This window comes from Microcaecilia unicolor, chromosome 7 (assembly GCF_901765095.1).
Source record: "Microcaecilia unicolor chromosome 7, aMicUni1.1, whole genome shotgun sequence".
Lineage (NCBI taxonomy): Eukaryota > Metazoa > Chordata > Amphibia > Gymnophiona > Siphonopidae > Microcaecilia > Microcaecilia unicolor.
Genome location: NC_044037.1, coordinates 93,741,966 through 93,766,324, shown reverse-complemented (window position 1 = coordinate 93,766,324; position 24,359 = coordinate 93,741,966). Strand labels below are relative to the sequence as shown.

Genomic DNA, 24,359 nt, shown 5'->3' with positions numbered 1-24,359 from the left:
AATTCAGGATACACTGAAATCTGGGTTTTTCAGCCATTTACGTTTGGTTCTGTTTTCCAGGCTCTCATTTCCTTTACTTGAATTAAAATTATGCCTTTGCTTTATTGTTACCACATTTCATTTGACATGATTGATATATATGTTTACTTCCCTTAATATTGACTCCAGTCAACTGACCCACCCCGATCGAAAGTGACGACCCCAGTACTGCCACTTATCGTCAGGTCTACTAGTGGCACAAAGAATTTTGGTTTGATTTCTGTGTGTGTGTGACCGTATTCCTTGCTCTTGTATTTTTACAGGATTGCCAGCGATTTCTCTGTAGTCTTTGCCACCGTGAATGAGGCGGTCTCGGCTTCCTTGATCCGCCCCGACCAGAAGTGACAACCCTGGTACTACCACTTATCTTTAGGGCTACTACCGCTGCCTGCTGTATAGCTGCACACCATACGCATGCGCCGAAGGAATATGCTTAGGGAGCATGACCTGCTTCTTTGTGCACTTCTTTGTACGCACCAAAACATGCTGTTAGGAAAAATTTCTTTGATGCCTTTTTGGAACTTTGTTGTACTTTTAGTGCCGACTTCCATTTTGTGCTTTTACAACCCTATTCCGGTTTTCTGGGGACACCACCCATTTTCAAGTCTTGCACCCCTTGTTGTGCCAGCATTTCCTGGTCAGCCTGTGACAAAAGTCTGTCTTAAATGCCCCCGTAATCCCTATGAGACTTAACTGTCGTTCCCTGCAGGGGAAACATCTTCTACTATAATAAAAAGCACCTCCAACGTTCTGAAGCTTCCAGCTTGACTGAAGGGTTTGTAATGGTGTAGACATCCGGTCTCTCCCATCTGTCTCTGCCCGGCCCTCGCGTCAAAACGTCATGACGTCGAGGGAGGGTAATCAGACGCCAGGAGTCAACGAACCCTTCAGTGAAGCCACACAGTCAGCTTCACAACGTTGCAGGTGCTTTTTTATTATAGTACAGATGTGTTCAAGTTTGGCAAAGGTATGAGGAACTTATCGCTGGGTGTCTGGAGGGGGGCAGGGGACACAGCAGAATCGCTGGGTGCTTGGAGGGGGGCAGGGGAGAAAGCACAATCGCAGGCAGGATGGAGGGGGGGTAGGGGAGAGAGCGCAATCGCTGCATGGCTCGAGGGGGGCAGGGGATATATGAGAATCGCAGGGTGGCTGGAGGAGGGGCAAGGGACACAGGACAATCGCTGGGTGGCTGGAGGGGGGGGCAGGGGACACGAGAATCGCTGGGTGGCTGGAGGGGGGGGCAGGGAATAGAGAAGAAAATCGCTGGGTGGCTGGAGGGGGGCAGGGGACACAGAACAATCACACACACTCTCTCACCCAGACACACTCGAACCTAGTCTCACTCTCTGTCACACACACACACACACACTCGCACGGTGCTGCCAACCATGGACAGGGGGGAGAGGCAGGGAGTCCTGAGACCACAGGGGAGGGCTTCTGTTGCAAAATAACTCTCCTCTCGTGTGTCTGGGCAAAAAACTCTTTATTTGGGAGTCAATCCCCTTCTTATATACTCTATGAATATTCATGGATATTACATGTATTATCATTACTATTGGTTACATTTTGCTTACACAACCATGATCATGCATTGCTTACAAGAACAACTCTACATGAACAGCTCGTGAACCTGCTCAGGAATGTACAAACATCACCTGCTATTCTGCTACTTTCTCAGGAAAGAACAAAAACATCACATGCTAGATTCTCAGGAATATACAAAACATCATCTGCTGCCTGTATCCAAATACATTCTATCTACATCTCCACCTTTTTTTTTTTTTTTTTTTTTTAATGAAATCTCCGTGGTGTGCCAGCTGGAGATGGAGGTGGAGATGTTTGTAATAGCTTATAAACATATTGAGCAGAGTGACGTGTTGGAGCGAATGGACGAGGAAAACATAAAGAAAAAAGGTTAGGAATGCATTGTATACAACAGCAAAAAATAGTGAAAACAAAAATACCAATGACTAAATACTGGATAATAGGGCGGAGCCAGGTCCAAGGGATCCATTGCCACAATTGATCCCATACATCAGAGAGTAGGTTATTATGAATAGTAATATGAGTAGTTAAATTCCGTAGGAAAGCTAATTGTTTGTCAATGGCCTTTGAATTGTCAGATAAATTAAAACAGCACATGTCCTGAAACTCTTCGCAACCATGATGGTTAAGTAATAAAAGATAATCAATGGCTGCTCGATTTTGTAAAACTCCATGACGTAATTGCTGTTGCTCAGCATTAAGTAAACTAATAGCAGTGGAGGTTGCATTGATTGATTTAATTGCCCAACAGGCTAATTCACGAATATTTTTTGCATTTGCCGCTGCCAATGCAGGGACACCTATTAATGAAAATGCAAGTGCCAGATATTCAGTTTGACTCAGAAATTTAACATTATCATTGCAATTGGCAGCAAGGGTCATACGCTTGGATCGCATATGTGAGGAGTTAGAAAATAAAATATGTTTACTGGGAAGTACCATAGTGAGTCGACTTAGACAGCATGTAGTACCATCAGATATATTAGCTGGAATATAATTAAAGGTATACATTCCACATGACCAAAACCAGCCAGGGGGTAAATGAGTAAATTTATAAATATATGAAACATTTTCGTAGGAGCTACAATTTAACAAAGTTGGTCCAAAATTAACACAATTTGATCGGGTACAATTAACCATACGAGCACATGTCATATTGATACTAGCTATTTGATTGGTTCTCACATGCATTGCCAAAGTAGGCGGCAACAGGGTTTGTGTTCCCCAATTATGGTATTCATAAGAAGCATTTCGATAGGATGAATTAACAGGAAGCTGTGAATAAAACCAAGTATCATTTTGCATATCTTTAGGATCATGACATACTGGAATCAGGCAAGTTGCCAAAACTTCTCCAACTGCCTTTTGATGAGAAAGACAGAAATCAGTTTGGTTCAGTGAAATTGCAAACGCTTCCCAAATATTTTTTGTGGGAAGTAATTGTGACTGTCCACAAGGTATGTACAAACAACAACACAGTAGAAGCAATGTAATGGAATTAGCATTAAGCGCTGCAATAATAGCCACTACGAAGTTATCATCAGTCTTTTCAATATGAGCTTTTTCTAAAGTCTCTGTAGCTTGTTGACTCAAGGCTTTAATTTGTCCCCAAGTAACAGGAGCATTAGGTTGACGAGTCACTGACCGTTTGCGTGTTTGCATCTGCGGTCCTTGAAGGGTGAGTGTGAAATTGGGAATTGGGTTGTGAAGACCTTGATGCCACGACATGAGGTTTCACCCACTTTGCTGGAATCCACACCGGGCCAGAATCTGTTTGAACAGCAGCGTAACCACGACCCCAGGTAAGGAGAGGCACAGGGGAACTCCACTGATCAGAAGGTAGTTGTCGGTATATGACCAAAGGACGAGATAAAGGTGGGGCAGGAGTACGAAAATGTTGTTCAAATCTGGAAGAAAAAGTTTTTGTAGCAGGATTATTGATGAGATTGAGATGATTCAGTGTGTAAAGGATTTGTGCTAAGCATTCATCAATGCTTACTCTATGACGGAGAATACCGTCTTTTTTTGTAGTCAGATTACTTAAAGCAGTTTTCAGTGTGCGATTAGCACGTTCAACAATAGCTTGACCAGTGGAGTTATAGGGGATACCAAAAAGGTGCTCAATATGCCAGAGGGTCAGGAACTCCTGTAAGGAGGTGGAAGTATAAGCAGGGGCATTGTCTGTCTTGAGAGTTTTAGGAACACCCATGACCGCAAAAGCTTGGAGAAGATGAGAGCGGACATGAGATGTAGTTTCCCCTTTTTGTGCAGTGACCCACAAAAATCCAGAATGAGTATCAACAACCACATGAAGCTTAGACCATTGACCAAAAGGGGGAAAGTGAGTAACGTCCATTTGCCAGAGGCTATTAACTTCCAGACCACGAGGATTAACTCCAGGAAAAAAGGTAGTAGGAGCTGAAAAGGAACATTGTGGACAATTTTTGATAATAGCTCTAGCTTCTTCTAAAGAAATTTGAAACTGGCGAGCTAGGCTAGGTGCATTTTGATGATGAAGTTCATGACTGCAGTGTGCTGTGGAGAAAAAATGAAGATGGCGATCCGCTCGAGCATTCCCTTCAGACAGACCACCAGGAAAAGGTTGATGACTGCGGATATGACCTATAAAGAGAGAAGAAAGGCGATTCTCCAAGTAACCTTGGAGGGTTAACAGTAAAGCATAAAAAGAGGCATCCATTTTGAATGATACATAACTGTCGGGCATGCGACGGACAAGATTAGCACAATATTGACTGTCAACAATAAGATTCAGTGGTTGATCTGAAAATAAAGAAAGAGCCAGGATGATGGCAGCAAGCTCTGAACGTTGAGCAGAGGTTTGTGGAGAGGTAAATTTGACGTGCCATTTGTTCAGATTGTACCAAGTAACCACCCCACGAGTGGGACTACCATCTGTAAAGACGGTGAGAGCAGTAGGGAGTGGACGTAAAGAAATGGGATCATGAAGAGTGATTGGCAAAATGGATGTGCCCTGTATGCGAGGGTCTTTAGGATAGTGGCAATCTATAATACCAACATAAGTGGCTAAAATAAATTGCAAGTCGTCGGAGAACTGAATCATTTTTTCCCACTGCCACAAAGAATGAGGAATGATGAGTTTAAGAATGTCGAAACCAGTCATGAATGTTGCTCGCTCTCGAGCTTTAGTAATCAGCAAGGCTAGTTGCTGGGGCCATTGTGTAATAGTAGAATGGAGAGTATTCTGTAAATAGACCCATTCTATCAATTTCGGAGGAGTTGTATCTTGATATAAGACACCAAACGGTTGTCGGTGGGTGGGGTCTTTGAGAACGCAAAAACAAAAAAGGGCAAATGCATCTCGTCTATCTGTCCATTTTGTTTGTAAGATTTGATCCAATTGTGACAGAATTGTTTGTTGCGATGCAGTGAGTGTAATTAATTCAGCAGGTGTTTTATGACCTTTTAATGCGAGAAACAGGGGTTGTAAAAATTCTGTAGGAAGTTTCAAGTAGGGACGTAACCAATTGAGATTTCCTAAAATCTCTTGTAATTGATGTAATGTCGTGGGAGACTGTAAATTGAGATGAGGAGCGACAGGTTGGGCTGCAGCTTTAGTCATACGGAAACCTAGATATAAATAGGGTTCCTTTTCTTGAACCTTCTCTGAGGCAATTGTTAATCCTGAGGAGGCCAAGATAGAAATTAAAGTAGATTTCCAAGAAGGGGGAAGAGTTATCCCTGCAATTAGTATATCATCCATATAATGATATACCAAAAGTTGAGGGAAATAGGCACGAAATGGTTGCAAGGCTTGATGAACATAGTATTGACAAATAGTGGGTGAATTTAACATTCCCTGGGGCAAAACTTTCCAACAATACCTAGTAGTAGGGTGTGCATTATTGTAAACAGGTACAGTAAAAGCAAAGTATTTATAATCTTTTTCCTGGAGAGGAATTGAAAAAAAACAATCCTTCAGATCTATAATAGCTAATTGATAATCATAAGGAATCAAATTAGGATTTGGAATACCACATTGTAACGGGCCCATTGGTTCTAAAATCGCATTAATAGCTCGTAGGTCATGTAAAAATCTCCATTTTCCGGATTTTTTCTTGATCACAAATACCGGAGTATTATATGGAGAATTGGTAGGCTCAATGTGATTTAATTGTAATTGTTCTTCCACCAATTGATGTAAAATCAACAGTTTTTCTCTGGTAATCGGCCACTGCTCTACCCAAACAGGTTTGTCAGTTTTCCATTCCAAAGGAAGAGAAAAAGACATATTTATGAACTGTTAATCAGGTAGGATCAATGATGCATCTAATTGTTCCAAAAGGTCACGACCCCATAAATTAAAGGGTACTTGTAAAATACAGGGCTTAATATGTCCTAGAACCTTGGTATCGTTAGGATATGTAATAGATAACCATTGAGAACTTTGGGAGGCTGACTGAGTTCCCCCTATTCCTGTCACATGTGAAGTATCTTCAATGGGCCATTCCACAGGCCATTGTTTATAAGCTATGACAGAAACATCCGCCCCGGTATCTAATATACCAACAAAGGGCTTTTGTTGCAATAAAAATTGAGCAGTGGGTCGTGCATTAGAAACCGGTTTTAAAACTGCACTTACCTGTCGCGTAGATCCAAAGCCCCCTGTACGAGAGACAGTAGAAGGAATAGGTGCTGTAAAATATGGTAAAATAATTAATTGTGCCCACGAGTCCCCGGGAGAAATTGTTAAAGGTGATGAGGACCATACTTGAATTTTAACAATGCCTGTGTAATCAGCATCAATAACTCCAGGGATAACATGAATACCTGCCTTCGATGCAGAGGAGCGAGGTAATACTAAACCTACAGTAGCCGCTGGAATGGGTCCTTTAAAGGTAGTATTATATACCAAAACTTCATGAGGTAAGATGGCAGTTTTACATTCCGCTGCAATAAGGTCAATTCCTGCACTACCTTGTGTAGCAGTAGTACTATGAGCAAAAGACCCTTGCACTCCCTTTGGACCGAGGTTAGGAGTTAACCCGGAGCAAAGTTTTTTGGGGGTGGCGGTGTGGAATTAATTGGATTAGAGCGACATTGATTGGCCCAATGATATCCTTTTTGACATCGAGGACATTTTCGAGAAGGTCGAGAAGGTCCTTTTGCAAAGTTGGCACCCCCTCCTGGGGCTCTACACTGAGCTCGAAAATGTCCTGGTTTCTTACAATTAAAACACGTCCCCTGTGGCTTATTACCTTTTTGTATAGCTCCTGCTAACAAATTCATAGAATAACCATGAGTCCCCACATCTGCACATGCGCTCAATAAATCTGCTAAAGTAATTCCTGGGCGATGAGCTACAGTCTGCAATGCCTTTTTGCAATCTGAATTTGCATTTTCTTGGGCTAATTTAATCAATAACTCTGTTTGCGCATCAAGATTATCAATTTGCCTAGTTACAGCTTCCTGCAATCGATTAACAAATTGAAGGTAAGATTCGGTTGCACCCTGTTTAATTGATGCAAAAGATTTTGTTGGTTTATTCCCTTCTGGTGTTCTTTTAAATGCTCGCAAGATACAAGTGCCTATGGCTTGAAAACAGGTATCGTTTTGTTGAATTTGCATATCAAGGGTTGAAAATGGTCCCGATCCATAAATTTGATCAGGCACCAAATTAGTCCCAGTGATAAGTTGTGCTGCTTGCTTATATTCATTATCCCACACTACATATTGCGCAGGAGTTAACAGCATACGGAAAAGGTCTTTCCAATCTTTTGGAGTCATTAAGTAACCGTTACTAATCCCTTCTATCATGCCTTGAACAAATGAACTTTTTAAACCTGATTCTACGATAGCTCTACGTAATTCTCTCAAAACTTGATAAGGTAGAGCAGTCCATTCTGCATGATGTGTTTCGTTCCCTGCCTCTATTGTTGTAGTTCTAGTAACTGGGTATAAATTAGGATTAGGTTCCGAATTATCCCATAGATCATCGTTCCAAATGAATTCACCATTTTTTCGTGCTTGCTGTATACCTAATTGAATTAAACTAGGTCGTTCTACGCTCTTTGGTGTTTTGGTAATAATAACGCTATCATTAGCGTTGTTGTTTTGGATATTTTCAATTGGTTTATTAGGGGTAGTAGTAGTAAAGTCAGGAGTTTTGTTTTGCTCTTCCCTTCCCATATCGGTGGCCAGCCGACAAGAAGGAGGAGAAGGTGTAGGTCCAAGAGTCGCGGGAGGTAAAAGAGACCAGGTCTTGCCTGGCAATTTGTTGGATATATTTTCGTTAGTAATGCCTGTCAATCCAGAAGAGAGAATTACTATAGTAGAATATATCTCTCTCCAAGTCAATAATATAGGAGTCGAAACTCTAGGCTCTAAACGAAACTGCTGCCCTATCTTTTCCCATGTTTGAGGATCGAATGATCCCTTCTCTGGATACCAGGGACATTGACAAACTATTTCCTCAATTAAACGCTCTATATCTTTAAGAGTTATTGGATTTCGGGAGGAACCATATCTTTGCGTTATAGTATATAGCTCCTGTGCATGTTGTTTATGTGATGATGTTAAATTTCCCCCCATACTTACAGTGTTCCGTAGAAGGAATGGCGCGCTGACTGTTCCAGTCGTAGTAAGTACGTCACGTTTTCACCGATCACGTCGGGGATCACCAGATGTTGCAAAATAACTCTCCTCTCGTGTGTCTGGGCAAAAAACTCTTTATTTGGGAGTCAATCCCCTTCTTATATACTCTATGAATATTCATGGATATTACATGTATTATCATTACTATTGGTTACATTTTGCTTACACAACCATGATCATGCATTGCTTACAAGAACAACTCTACATGAACAGCTCGTGAACCTGCTCAGGAATGTACAAACATCACCTGCTATTCTGCTACTTTCTCAGGAAAGAACAAAAACATCACATGCTAGATTCTCAGGAATATACAAAACATCATCTGCTGCCTGTATCCAAATACATTCTATCTACAGGCTTCCTCAGACCTCAGGGGGGGAGGCTCCTCAGAGGGGGGGAGGGGGAGGGGCTCCTCAGACCTCAGAGGGGGGAGGGACTCCTGAGACCACAGGGGGAGGGGGAAGGGGGTCCTCAGACCACAGAGGGAGGAGGAAGGGGGTCCTGAGACCTCAGAAGGGGGGGAGAACATTCTCAAACCACAGGGGGGGAGAACATTCTCAAACCACAGGGGAGGAGGGGATCCTGAGACCACAGAGAGAGTAGTGAATGCTTGGAATGCCCTCCCGCGGGAGGTGGTGGAAATGAAAACGGTAACGGAATTCAAACATAAGTGGGATAAGCATAAAGGAATCCTGTGCAGAAGGAATGGATCCTCAGGAGCTTAGTCGAGATCGGGTGGCAGAGCCGGTGATGGGAGGCAGGGCTGGTGGTTGGGAGGTGGGGATAGTGCTGGACAGACTTATACAGTCTGTGCCAGAGCCGGTGGTGGGAGACGGGACTGGTGGTTGGGAGGCGGGAATAGTGCTGGCCAGACTTATACGGTCTGTGCCAGAGCCGATGGCGGGAGGCAGGACTGGTTGTTGGGAGGCGGGGATAGTGCTGGGCAGACTTATACGGTCTGTGCCCTGAAGAGCACAGGTACAAATCAAAGTAGGGTATACACAAAAAATAGCACATATGAGTTATCTTGTTGGGCAGACTGGATGGACCGTGCAGGTCTTTTTCTGCCATGTACTGTGTACTATATGTACCACAGGGGGGAGGGGGTCCTGAGACCACAGGGGGGAAGGGGGTCCTTAGACCACAGAGGAAGGGGGAGGTATCTCTCTCACACACTCTCTGTCTCACACACACTCTCTCACAGTCAGTGTCTTTCTCTCTCTCACACAGTCTCTCACACTATTTCTCACACTGTATCACATTCACTCTCTGTGTCACACAGTTGGTCTCACAGACACTCTCGGTCTCGCACACTCGGTCTCATACACTCTCAGTCTCACAGAGAGTCTGTGTATCGCACACAAACTCTCACACACACACTCTCTCACACACAGTGTATCTGTGTGAAACTCACTCTCAGTCACTGTGTCTCACATACGCACTCGCACACACACTCTCATTCTCACACTCATTCTCACACACACACTCTCATTCTCACACACACTCTCACACTCTCATTCTCACTCACACTCACATTCTCATTCTCACACACACACACTCTGACTCACAGACACACTCGCACCCAGACTCACTCTACTACTACTACTTAACATTTCTAAAGCGCTACTAGGGTTACGCAGCACTGTACAATTTAACATGGAAGGACAGTCCCTGCTCAAGGAGCTTACAATCTAAAAGACAGGTGTACAATCTGAAGACAAGTGTACAATCTAAAAGACAGGTGTAAATCTAAAGACAAGTGTACAATCTAAAAGACAAGTGTAGAGTCGATCTGATAGGGCATACTATATTTCTCGAAAGGTTAGGTGCCAAAAGCAGCATTGAAGAGGTGAGTTTTAAGCAGAGATTTGAAGATGGGTAGGGAGGGGGCTTGGCGTAGGGGTTGAGGAAGATTGTTCCAGGCATAGGGTGAGGCAAGGCAGAATGAGCGGAGCCTGGAGTTGGCAGTGGTAGAGAAGGGTACAGAAAGGAGGGATTTGTCCTGTGAGCGGAGGTTACGGGTGGGAACATAGGGGGAGATGAGGGTAGAGAGGTAGTGAGGAGCCGCAGACCGGGTGCATTTGTAGGTAAGGAGGAGAAGCTTGAATTGTATGCGGTAACTGATCGGAATCCAGTGAAGTGACTTGAGGAGAGGGGTGATATGAGTATATTGGTTCTGGCGGAATATAAGACGTGCGGCAGCGTTCTGAACGGATTGAAGGGGGGATAGATGGCTAAGTGGGAGGCCGGTGAGGAGTAAGTTGCAGTAGTCAAGGCGAGAGGTAATGAGAGCGTGGACGAGAGTTCGTGTGGTGTGCTCAGAAAGGAAAGGGCGAATTTTGCTGATGTTGAAGAGGAAGAAGCGACAGGTTTTGGCAGTCTGTTGGATATGCGCAGAGAAGGGCAGGGAGGAGTCGAAGATGACTCCGAGGTTGCGGGCAGATGGGACGGGGAGGATGAGGATGTTGTCAACTGAGATAGAGTGGAGGAAGAGGAGAGGTGGGTTTAGGTGGAAAGATGAGGAGCTCGGTTTTGGACATGTTCAGCTTCAGGTGGCGGTTGGACATCCAGGCAGCAATGTCGGATAAGCAGGCCGAAACCTTGGCCTGGGTCTCCGCGGTGATGTCTGGTGTGGAGAGATATAGCTGGGTGTCATCAGCATAAAGATGATACTGAAAACCATGACATGAGATCAGTGAGCCTAGGGAAGAGGTGTAGATTGAGAAGAGAAGGGGTCCAAGGACAGATCCCTGGGGAACTCCAACAGATAGTGGGATGGGAGTGGAGGAAGATCCATGAGAGTGAACCCTGAAGGTGCGGTGGGAGAGATAAGAGGAGAACCAGGAGAGGACAGAACCTTGGAACCCAAAAGAGGACAGTGTGGCAAGAAGTAAATCATGATTGACAGTGTCAAATGCCGCGGATAGATCGAGGAGGATGAGGATGGAATAGTGGCCTCTGGATTTGGCGAGGAGCAGGTCGTTGCAGACTTTAGTGAGTGCTGTTTCTGTCGAGTGTAGAGGGCGAAAACCGGATTGAAGTGGATCGAGGATGGCATGAGAGGAGATAAAATCAAGGCAGCGACTGTGAACGGCGCGCTCAAGTATTTTGGAGAGGAAGGGTAGGAGAGAGATGGGGCGGTAGTTGGAGGGACAGGTAGGGTCAAGTGATGGGTTTTTTTAGGAGAGGTGTGACTACGGCGTGCTTGAAGGTGTCAGGGACAGTTGCAGTGGAGAGAGAGAGGTTAAGGATGCGACAGATGGAGGGGGTGACAGTTTGGGAGATGGTGTTAAGTAAGTTGGTGGGGATGGGATCGGAGCAACAGGTGGTGCATTTCGAGGAGGAAAGAAGGCAGGAGGTTTCATCCTCGGTGATCTCAGGAAAGGAGGAGAAAGAGGCCATGGTTGGTTGGTTGTTGGATGGGGCTACAGGCTGAAGAGGAGGTGGTGGCTTGGTAGCGAACTCAAGGTTGATCTTTTGCACCTTGTCGCGGAAGTAGTCAGCCAGTGATTGAGGACAGAGTGAAGGGGGAGTGGGAGCGGGGGGCACTTTGAGGAGGGAGTTAAGGGTGGTGAAGCGACGACTAGGGTTGGAGCTGAGAGAATTGGTCAATTGGGTGTAATAGTCCTGTTTTGAGGAGTGGAAGGAGGATAGCATGAATTTGTAGTGAAGGAAGTCTGAATGGGTAAGAGATTTCCTCCAGAGGCGTTCAGCGGATCAGGTGCAGGAGCGAAGGTAACGGCTGCAAGGGGTCAGCCAAGGCTGGGGATTAGTACGCTTTGTGGGACGGGAGGTGGATGGAGCGAGGGTGTCCAAAGCAGAGGAGAGAGCGGCATTGTAAGCGGAGACCGCTTTGTCTACAGTCTCGGAGGACATGATGGAGGGGAGGAGATTAGAGATACTAGAGGATAAAGTGGGGGGGGGGGGGGTCAATAGCCTGGAGATTCTGGAGGTGGTGGTTAAAGTTGGACGGGGCAGAGGGGGGGGGGGGTGAAGAAGTGTAAATGTGATCAGGTGATGATTGGAGAGAGGGAGAGCAGAAGCTTGGAAACTGGAGGGTGAGCCGGAGGAGGAGAGGACGAGGTCAAGACAATGGCCGTCACGGTGAGTAGGGGTGGTGGAGCACAGCTGGAGGTTGAAGGAGGATGTTAGGGTGAGGAACATAGAAGCGTTAGGGTCGGATGGGTCATCAACTTGTATGTTAAAGTCTCCGAGAATGAGGGACGGAGATGAGGGTTCAAGAAAGACGGAAAGCCAAGCATCAAAGTCGGTGAGGAAGGAAGAGAAGGATTTATCAGGGGGGCGGTAGATGACTGAGACTCTGAGTGGCAGCGGATAGAATAGCCGGATGGAGTGGGCTTCAAAGGAAGAGAAGCAGTGAGACTGCGGTAGGGGGAGGGGTTGGAAACTACAGGAGGGTGAGAGTAGTAGCCCAACGCCTCCACCGCGGCCAGTTGGGCGGGGAGTGTGGGAGAAGAGATAACCTCCATGGCAGAGGGCCGCGACTGAGGCCGAGTCTTCCGGGGAGATCCAGGTTTCGGTTAGGGCGAGCAGTTGAAGGGAGTAAGAGATGAAGAGATCGTGGGTGAAGGGCAGTTTGTTGCAGACTGAGTGGGCATTCCACAAGGCACATGAGAAGGGGAGGGAAGAGGGGGGGGAGGGGAATAGAGACGAGATTGGAGACATCCCGGAATCGTTCGCATGGATAGGGCGGGGACAGGTGAGGGGGACCTGGATTAGGGTTAATGTCTCCCGCGGATAGCAGGAGGAGGAGCAAGAGAATGCGGAGGAGGGTGGGGGAGGTCGGGCAGCGAAGGCGACGAAGACGGGGTGAACTTAGGAGGAATGGGGATGGGTTAATGGCAGGAAGGATGTGTTGAAGGTTAAGACCTAGGAAGGAGGAGGGGGACAAGAGGGATGGTGAGGTGGTGGGGGATGACGGTGAAAAGGGTATTGCCGTGGCGGGCAGGGCGGGAGGGCAGCGAGTTCTAGTGGTAGACAGTGGGAGTGGGGGGGGAAAGAAGATTAGGAAGGGACAGGGCAAGGAAGAGAACGTGGACAGGGGCCATAAGTGTCTGAGGTGTAACAGGTGACTATGTAGTGACTGCGGTGACTGAGCATATAGATAGAGCATATAGATAGAGCTGGAAAGCTGGGTTTTGGACTGGCGAGTAGGTAAGTCAATGGCTGACAAGCTAGCAGGCAGGTAGGTAAGTCAATGGCTGAGAGGCTCACAAGCGGGCAGGCAGGTTACTCGATGTGTTAACAGGCAGGCAGGTAGCAGCTGGAACAAGCGGACAGGAACAAGCTGGGATAGATGGACAGGAGCAAGCTGGAACAAGCCGGGACAAGCAGGAACAGATGGACTGTGTCAGGATGTGCAGACGGACAGGCTGGAGCAAGCCGGGGTAGGCAGGAACAGATGGACTGTGACGAGTTGGACCAGAAGACGACAGAACAACAGGATACGCTGAGATGGTTGGGTTGGAACACGCTGGAACAGACAGACTGGCACAAGCTGGGTCATGCAGGAACGGATGGACTGGAACAAGTTGGAACAGTCGGGCTGGAATGGACGGACTGGTGTCGCGTGCTCGAGGACCTTGGCATACTGTCAGGCTTCTTCCCCGGGAGCACTGGGTTCGTGAGCCCATGGGCCACTACCGTGGAGCGGCAGTGGCAGGCAAGATCACCTCCAAGGTATAGATGAGACAAAACTGGACCGGAACCCCGGACTGGAGTTCTACACCGGAATACACGGAACTGGAACACACCGGACGGGTGCGCATTGGAGTGGAGCCCGCTGGACTGGAACACACTGGAGGGCCCCACAGGACTGGAACATACAGGAGTGAAACCCACTGGACTGGAACACAATGGACCTAGGCTTCACCTACGCTTGACCACCTTTCCCCGAGGGTTGAGCCCTCAGGTTCTGGCAGCCAGTAGGACTTACAGGAAAACCCGGAACTGGAACTTGCAAGCAGGAACAGCAGGAATGAAGATCCAGGAGTGCCCTCTGGCACCTAGGCGCAGGCAAGGCCGACAGGCAGGGACTGTCCGGGTTCTGGCAGTCGGCAGGTTTAAACACAATGACTAGTAAACTGTACCTAGGCTAATAGAAACGCTATACCCAGGCAAACCAGTCATACACAAGAAACATACACAGAGCACACTCAGGAGACTTGAAAGCTATACACCAGCTAACAACAAAGCTGTGCCCAAGCTAACAAGTCATGCACTGGAAACAAACACAGAGCACTAGCAAAGCTATACACAGGCTAACAGGCCACACGGTGCCTAAGCTGGCTAGTCTAAACAAACACAGAGCACTAGCAAAGCTATACACAGGCTAACAAGCCACATGGTGCCTAAGCTATCTAGTCAAACATAGAAACTCACACAGAGCAAACACTGAAACAGTGTACAGAGCACTCTATACACCAGGGCCCTAGATGAACAATGCAAAGGCCAGGGCTGTAGTCTCTAAGTGATTAATAAAGCCCTTCCACACCAGAGGCACAGCTGCAGCAATCACCTTGCATCCAAACAGAGGCTTGACACACAGAGAAGTCAGCCCAGCGGGAGCCATCTTGGATACTGGCATAGAGGAGTCGGTGGCTGCCATCTTGGAAAAGGCATAGCCCACACAGGTGAGGTTCAGTAGGGCAATCAGCACACAGAGCCAGAGAGAAACTAAGACAGAGACAGACACAGAGACAAGCAGAAGCCAGCACAGCCACTGACTCCCAGAAACAGGGTAAGTCTGAGGGTGGTCACGGCCACAGACGTAACAACTGGAACAAGTTGGAGCAGGCTGGAACAAGCTGGGTAGGCTGGAATGGACGGACTGGAACAAGCTGGAGCAGGCTGAAGCAAGCTGGAACAACGAGTTGGAACATGCTGGGGAAGGCTGGAGCAGATGAACTGGAACAAGTTGGAATAGACGGACTGGAGCAGGCTGGAACACACTGGAGCCAGTGGACTGGAACAAGCAGGGGGTAGGCTGGATCGGCGTACTGGAACAAGCTGGGATCAGGAGGACAGGAGCACCCTGGAGCTCGCTGGAACAGATGGATTGGAGAGTCTGGATCAGGCGGACTGGACCACACTGGAGTCGATGGACTGGAACAAGACAGGGGTAAGCTGGATCAGCGGACTGGAACAAGCTGGGATCAGGGGGACAGAAACGAGCTGGAAGACGCTGGAGCAGATGGATTGGAGCAAGCAGGGAGAAGCTGGATCAAGCGGACTGGAACACACTGGAGTCGATGGACTGGAAAAAGCAGGGGGAAAGCTGGATCTGCGGACTGGAAAGCAGGGGGAGAGCTGGATCTGTGGACCGGAACAAGCTGGGAACAGGAGGGCTCTCTGTCACACACACACACATTCGCACATTCACTCTCTCTCACACACAGTCTCACTCACACACACTCCCAGGAAAACCTTGCTAGCGCCCGTTTCATTTGTGCCAGAAACGGGCCTTATTTACTAGTTTTTAAGTAAGAGATCTTATCTTCTCCTAAGGCTTACACATGCTCTTCTTAACAGAAACTTGACTTGCAGAGACAGATGCTTCACATTTAAATTAACTTATGCCACCTGCTTACAAGTATTATTACCAAAACTGTTCTCATCATTGAGATGGAGGGATTGCATTTCATTATTCTAATCGGTTGCATATATCTTAATTTTCAAGTACTTCGGTAGGAACTATTGTTTATTTATACTTTCATCTTGAGACTTCTCCGTCTCTGGATTTTCTATTGCTTTATTTATTTGTTTGTTTATTTATCATTTTTATTGATGACCTTGTCAACGTAAATTACAGGCAACAGAACCATGTTGTCCAACAAAGATATACAAGCATACCATAATACCGGGTTGTAGGCTGTCATCTGAGATTTTACATTTTTCTCCCCCTTACAATCGCCGTCTGTTACAATAGAGCCTAGTCAATTGCCGGCGGTGAATTGTGGTGAAGCCAACCGTCGCCATTAACCACCTGTTCCTGTCATCTGCCCCGGCCTTCGAGGTCCTGCTGCTACATTCTCTTCTACCCTGCTGCCCTGTCCATTTGCCACCGGTCCTTCTGTTTCAGCTGTTCCTGTCATCTGCCCCGGCCTTCTGTTCCAGCTTGCTCCAGTCCGTCTGTTCCAGTCCGTCTGTTCCAGCTTGCTCCAGTCCATCTGTTCCAGTCCATCTGTTCCAGCTTGCTCCAATCTGTCTGTTCCAGTCCATCTGTTCCAGCTTGTTTCAGTCCGTCTGTTCCAGTCTGTCTTTTCCAGCCTGTTCCACTCCATCTATTCCAGTCCGTCTGTTCCAGCTTGTTCCAGTCCGTCTGTTCCAGCTTGCTCCAGTCCGTTTGTTCCAGTCCGGCTGTTCCAGCCTGTTCCAGTCCGTCTGTTCCAGTCCATCTGTTCCAGCTTGTTCCAGTCCGTCTATTCCCGTCCGCCTTGCATTGTTGACTCTAGCCATATTGTTCCAATTTGTTGAATATAACCATACTGTTAAAGTACCTCAGTCATTTATGGCCCCTATACACATTCTCTTCCTAGCCCTGTCCCTTCCTAATATTTTCCTTCACCCCCTACCTCTCTCCGCTACAGGAACTCACTGTCCATCCATCGACTTCATCACCTCACCTTCTCTCCTACCCTCTTCCTCCCTCTTAGCTTTTAATCTTCATCTCGTTCTTCCCTCCATTTTGCCTCCCCCTTTCCACCTAATTACCTCTCGCCTTCAACGCCTTCGTGGCCACACCTCTCCTACTCTCCTCCGCTCTCTTTTACTCCTTCTCTTACTCTCAGCCAGTGACATCAATCCCAATCCTAGCCCTCCTCACCAACCATTATCCCAACATTACAGATCTCACCGCGACCTCTCTAACCTCATCACTATTCCTCTACTCCCCTCCTCTTCTCTGCCCTTCTCTTGCGCCCTATGGAATACCCGCTCTATCTGCAACAAACTTCCCTATATCCATGACTTCTTTATCTCGTGTCACCTCCATCTGCTCGCCATAACAGAAACCTGGCTCTGCCCTGATGACTCTGCTTCAGTCGCAGCCCTCTGCCATGGCGGTTATCTTTTTTCACATACTCCTCGTCCTGCTGGTCGCGGGGGCAGTGTTGGGTTACTTCTCTCTCCCTCCTCCAGATTTCAACCCTTCTTCCACCTCAATCTCACTGTTTTTCCTCCTTTGAGGTTCACCCTATCTGTCTTTTCTCTCTTCTGCCTCTTGAATTGAGGTCATTTATCGTCCCCCTGATGTCCCTTTCATCATTTCTCAGTGACTTTGATGCTTGGCTTGCCTTCTTCCATGATCCCTCCTCCCCCTCTCTCATCCTTGGTGACTTTAATATTCCTGCTAATGATCCTTCTAACGCTTATATTTCCAAGTTACTCGCTTTAACATCCTCCTTTAATCTCCAACTATGCTCCACCTCCCCCACTCATCAAAATGGTCACTGTCTTGATCTTATCTTCTCCGCCAACTGTTCACCCTCTAGTTTCCTTGCCTCTGATCTTCCCCCCTCTCATCACCATCTTATAACTTTCACACTTAAATCTCCTCCCTCCCAATCCCGTCCTATCTTATCTAATTTCTCTAGGAATCTTCATGATATTGACCCTTCATCTCTTTCCTCCCATGTTTCAAACCTTCTCTACTGTGGCACCATCCAAGTCTGTCAACGAGGCTGTTTCTTCTTACAACAATATTCTATCCTCTGCCTTAGACACTTTTGCACCTTTGATGACCTGCCCTATAAAGCATACAAAACCCCAACCTTGGCTGAATTCTAATATCCGCTACCTACGTTCCTGTACCCGCTCCACCGAATGCCTCTGGCGGAAATCTCTGGCCCTTGCTGATTTCTTACACTAAGTTCATGCTGACCTCCTTCCAATCTGCTCTTTTACGTGCCAAACAAGATTATTATATCCAACTGACTAACTCTCTTGGCTCTACCCTCGTCTACTCTTCACCACATTGAACTCTCTTCTCAAGGTGCCCCTCCCCCTACTCCCCCTTCATTATCTCCTCAGACCCTTGCTGAATTCTTTCATGACATGGTTCAAAAGATAAACCTTGAATTCTCTACCTTGCCTCCTCTCCCTCCAATGGTCCATTCCCCCTCTCTCTCCTTCCCCTCAGTCCTTTTCCTCCTTTCCTGAAGTTACTATTGAGGAAACTACACTTCTCCTTTCTTCCTCAAAATGTACCACCTGTTCCTCTGATCCCATTCCCACCCATCTTCTTAATGCCATCTCCCCTGCTCTTATTCCTTTTATCTGTCACATTCTCAACCTCTCACTTTCCACTGCGACTGTCCCTGCTGCCTTTAAACATGCTGTGGTCACACCTCTCCTTAAGAAGCCTTCACTCGACCCTACTAGTCCCTCTCTAATTACCGACCCATCTCCCTCCTCCCTTTTCTCTCCAAATTACTTGAGTGTGCTGTTCACCACCGCTGCCTTGATTTTCTCTCCTCACATGCTATTCTTGACCCACTACAATCTGGTTTTCGCCCTCTCCACTCAACCGAAACTACACTCACTAAAGTCTCCAATGACCTATTACTGGCTAAATCCAGAGGTCTCTATTCCATCCTGCATTCTTCTTGATCTTTCTGCCACTTTTGACACTGTCGATCACAGCATACTCCTCGATACCCTGTCCTCACTTGGATTCCAGGGCTTTGTCCTTTCCTGGTTCTCTTCCTACCTCTCCCTCCGCACCTTCAGTGTTCACTCTGGTGGATCCTCTTCTACTTCTATCCCTCTGCCTGTCGGCGTACCTCAGGGTTCTGTTCTTTGTCCCCTCCTCTTTTCTATCTACACTTCTTCCCTTGGTTCATTAATCTCATCCCATGGCTTTTTCTACCATCTCTATGCTGATGACTGCCAAATCTACCTATCTACCCCTGATATCTCACCTTGCATCCAAACCAAAGTATCAGCATGCTTGTCTGACATTGCTGTCTGGATGTCTCAACGCCACCTGAAATTAAACATGACCAAAACTGAGCTTCTCAATTTTCCCCCCAAACCCACCTCCCCGCTCCCCTCATTTTCTATTTCTGTTGATGGCTCTCTCATTCTCCCTGTCTCTTCAGCTCGTAACCTTGGGGTCATCTTTGACTCCTCTCTCTCCTTCTCTACTCATATCCAGCAGATCGTCAAGACCTGTCATTTCTTTCTTTACAACATCCGTAAAATCCGCCCCTTTCTTTCTGAACACTCTACCAGAACCCTCATCCACACCCTTGTCACCTCTCGTTTAGACTACTGCAATCTGCTTCTTGCTGGCCTCCCACTTAGTCACCTCTCCCCTCTCCAGTCGTTCAAAACTCTGCTGCCCGTCTCGTCTTCAGCCAGGGTCGCTTTACTCATACTACCCCTCTCCTCAGGTCGCTTCACTGGCTTCCTATCCGTTTTCGCATCCTGTTAAAACTTCTTCTACTAACCTATAAATGTATTCACTCTGCTGCTCCCCAGTATCTCCACATTCGTCCTTCCCTACTCCCCTTCCCGTGCACTCCGATCCATGGATAAATCCTTCTTATCTGTACCCTTCTCCACTACTGCCAACTCCAGACTTCGCTCCTTCTGTCTTGCTGCACCCTATGCCTGGAATAAACTTCCTGAGCCCTTACGTCTTGCCCCGTCCTTGACCACCTTTAAATCTAGATTGAAAGCACACCTCTTTAACATTGCTTTTGACTTGTAACACTTGTAACCTCTCGCTTCTACCTACCCTCCTCTCCTCTTTCCTCTACACATTAATTGATTTGCTTGCTTTATTTTTTGTCTATTAGATTGTAAGCTCTTTGAACAGGGACTGTCTTTCTTCTATGTTTGTGCAGCACTGCGTACACTTTGTAGCGCTATATAAATGCTAAATAGTAGTAGTAGTAGTAGTAGCCTGATGGTATGACCGTGATAGAACAGTAACAACATACTTGTATAATACCACAACTGTTTCTTTTTACATTCACCATTCTATCGGTATGCCATCCCACACAATTCTCTCCCCCTCCTCCTCAATGCCCTCCCTTACCCCCTACCCCCCCCCCCCCCCCCACCCTGCGGGCTTAATCGTTTATCGTTTATTCATCTTACTATACCGTTTCACATTGTAGTTACAAACAAAGAATGGTTTACATGGTAGTATAAAATCATGGTAAAAAACAATCATGAAAGAACTCCATCGAATAGATAGGAAAGCACACTAAAAACACTCTTTCTTCAATTTTTCGAATTAAAGGGCCTAGGGGTGAGATTAGGAAAACATCTAAAGATATTAGAGAACAATTTTGTAAGTTCTATGCTGACCTCTATACTAGAGATTCAGCGATACAGATGGATGATATTCGGTCATACTTATATACCTTAGAGTTACCAGTCATGGCCTTGGAACATAGGGCTCGATTGGAGGCTCCGATTGAGGTGAAGGAAGTGATCCAAGCCATTAAAACCTTGAAATCTGGAAAGTCGCCTGGGGTAGATGGCTATACTGGCGAATTTTATAAAGCATTTGCACCTCAATTAGCACCAGTGCTTGCTAAAGTATTCAATTTTATTCGTGAGGGGGGTCCCCTTCCATCCACAATGGCACAGGCTTGGATAGCTGTTATTCCTAAACCTAATAAAGATGTGACCGAATGTGCATCCTATCGACCTATATCTGTATTGAATGTGGATGTGAGAATAATGGCTAAGGTTTTGGCTGTTAGGCTTAATGTGGTTTTACAGACCCTCATTCATCCAGATCAAGTAGGGTTTGTTTTGAACAGGCAGGCCTCGGATAACATCAGGCATACTCTTGACATTATGTATGTAGCGAAACAACAAAGGACACCCTATTGCTTGCTAAGTATCGATGCAGAGAAAGCATTCGATCGTGTTCATTGGCAGTTTCTTTATCAGGTCTTAGAGAGATATGGATTTGGGTCCAAGTTTCAGAGTTGGATTCGTGCACTTTATGAATCTCCCAGAGCATGTGTCCGGATTAATGGACAGGTTTCCCCATTTTTTGACCTACAACGGGGTACCCGGCAGGGGTGTCCTCTGTCGCCTCTTCTTTTTGCCCTTGTAATGGAACCTTTAGCCGTTACTATTAGAGATAACCTCAGAATAAGGGGGATTGTGGTTGGCCAACTGGAATCCAAAATTGCACTTTTTGCAGATGATATTCTCTTGACCCTCTCCTCCCCCATGGAATCACTGTCGGAGGTCTTTCAGGAGATAGAACGTTATGGGCGGGTGTCAGGGTTTAAAATTAATGTTACTAATACGGAGGCCATGGCAATGGGGTTGACTGAAGAAGAGTATGGTAGATGTAAACAAAAGTATCCCCTAGCTTGGGTGACAGAGAGTATGAACTACTTCATACTCTCTGTCACCCAAGCTAGGGGATACTTAGGGATCCGCCTTACAAAGAGCTTTGACTGTCTGAGTGATGCTAACTATGTCCCATTGTTGAATAGGATTAGGATTGACCTGGAACATTGGGAGCACCTGTCCCTGTCATGGTTGGGCGCATAGCCACTGTTAAAATGAATATTCTCCCTCGCTTACTCTATCTTTTTCAAGCTCTACCCATACCAATTAAGGGACAATTTAATCCAGTCGATGCAGAATCGCTTACATAAATTTATTTGGCAGGGAGGCAAATCTAGACTTCCCCGGGCTATTATGTATAGGGCACGTAGGACAAAAGGGGGACTGGGTGTTCCTAAATTGGATCTTTACCACTTGGCTGCACAAGCCAAAGCTGCTGTAGAGTGGTTCCAGGAGCCGTTGCATAAGTTATGGGTGCAGATGGAACAAAGTTTGGTTAGAAGTCCATTGAAATTGGGACATTTGATTTGGCCGGCCCCTGGACCATGATATCTGGGATCTAATCTGCCTCCTATTATTCAGTATACATTCATATGCTGGGATAAATTGGAACGTAAAAAAGGTTTTTATAACTCTCGATTGTCCCCTATAGCATATCACTCAGCTTTTCCACCAGGATGTGTTCCCTCTGCCTTCACTAGATGGAGGCGACAAGGATTAGATTTATGGGGGCAATTAGTGGAGGGTACTGGATTTGTTCAGTTTGCTGATTTGGCGGATATTTATAGTTTGCCCCACAGGGATCAATATGCTTATAACCAACTATTGCATTTCCTACAATCTCCTGGTATCAAGGAGAAATTATTTGCGGAAGTTACCTTTTTAGAAGAAATTTGTGTTCGGCATGAAGGCACTAGGGGGCTGATAACTTTGTTGTGTGGATACTTGAGGGATTCTCTGCCTGAGGTTAGTCATTACCGTGCTAGATGGGAAAAGGAATTAGGAGTGTGCTATGAGGAAGCCGAATGGCAGAAAATGGAGAGAGGAACCGTTAATTGTTCCCCAGCAGTTAATATTCAAGAGAATAGTACTAAAGTTTTATATCGTTGGTACCTCACACCATCCCGTTTGAGTCACATGTTTCAGGGGGTTTCGTCCCTTTGTTGGCGGAACTGTGGCCAAAGGGGCACTCATGGTCATATTTGGTGGTCATGTCGGAAGGTGCAAGCTTACTGGAAGGCGATTCAGTGGAAGGTGCAGATGTGGGTGGCCCACCCTATTCCTTGGGACCCAGCTATATTTTTGTTTAACAGACATGTTCCTGGGGTGCTGGGAGGGAAACAGATCCTGGTTAAACATTGCTTTAGTGCAGGGCGGTTGGTGATTGCTCGATCATGGAAGCAACCTGGGTGTCCTTCAGTGAGTAAGTGGAAGGCTCTTCTTGAGTACATTGCTGAAAGAGAGCGACTGTGGGCTAAAGAGAAGAACACTTTGGCTAAATGGAAACAGGTATGGGCAGTTATGGGTATTTCTTAGGTTGTTTTTGATATGAGGAATGGCAGGGGATAAAAGTGGGGAGGTCCCTGGGAGGAAGAGTTGGGGGGTAGAGATTAGGGTATTTTATTTTGGCTGAGGTTTTGGTGTTGATCATTTTGTTATAAAATGTTAAAATGTAACTGGGAATAGCTTTGTATTAAGAAGGTGTTCTGTGACAGCAGAGACCTTCGGAGAATTGACTTTGTCTACTGGAAATGATTAGCTGTGTTTATGTCAAAATGTATGAGTGATAAAGTCTTTCAATAAAGCTCCTGGTTAAAAGTTAAAAAAAAAAAAACAACACTCTTTCTTAAAAATAGAAAACACCAATTCATACTAATACAGTCATTCATAACTAAGTACATAAAAAGTAAATAAACGTTCTTCATATTTAATATATAGATATTCTGTATGTTTCAAAATCCATTCAAAATCCTACTATGGGCTGTTGGAGTCAGCATGTCCCAAAATGGAGACCAACACTGAAATAGGGAGTCCCCTTTCTGGGAGGCCAGATCTTCTAATTCCCTGCACTCCATAGCACTCAGGGAGATCATTAAGGATCGCCACCGCTGTAGGTTGGGTGGGTCTGACGATATCCAGCCCAATAGGATTGTCTTCTTACCCATGGCAGTTGCTCTGCAGGTAAATGCTAGCATTCCTTTCTTTCGGCCTCCCGTCAGCTGGTATGTGTCAAACAGAAGGGCAGGAGCAGGGCACCAATCTGACCCCCAAATTGCTGACACAAATGCACAGAGCCGAGTCCAGAAGGCGCGGACTAGGGGACATAGCCAAAACATGTGGCCCAAATGTACCCCCAGCCTCAAGCACTTCGGACAGTCAACTTGGGGTCTCAGGGTAGTCCTGAATGCTCTGTGTGGCGAGATATACAGTCTCATGGTAAATTTGTAGTGTAGTTCATGCAGGGTCACATCTCTAGAGATTCTATATCCAGTAATTAAGCTAGATTGCACCATCTTGTCAGTAATGTGACATCCCAGCTCTCCGGACCAAGCCTGAGCTGGTATCTCGTAATTTATCCCAGGGCATGCGTCTCTGAGCTGGGTGTGGAAATGCTTTAGGGGAACCAAAACCCACGCCTCCAGATCAAATAGGTCTGTGAGTTGCCTCCGTCTCTGCGAAGTCAACGAGGTTCGCTGAAGGGAGGCAACGTGTGACTCAACTGTAGATATGGCAAGAAGGCCCGGGGGGAGCCCATCGTTCTCACACAGGTCTCTGAATGATTTACAGGCACCCTC

The 24,359-nt window shown here is 46.4% G+C and overlaps 1 protein-coding gene across 1 annotated transcript in view; it reads left to right on the top strand.

Annotated features, from left to right (window-relative positions):
• The first annotated feature begins 919 nt into the window (after positions 1–919).
• LOC115474224 (1-phosphatidylinositol phosphodiesterase-like) overlaps positions 920–24,359 on the top strand; it is a 40,667-nt gene continuing 17,227 nt past the window's right edge. The window contains exon 1 of the mRNA XM_030209601.1: positions 920–1,006. The gene's annotated coding sequence lies outside the window, so the exon portion shown is untranslated. The remainder of the gene's footprint in view (positions 1,007–24,359) is intronic.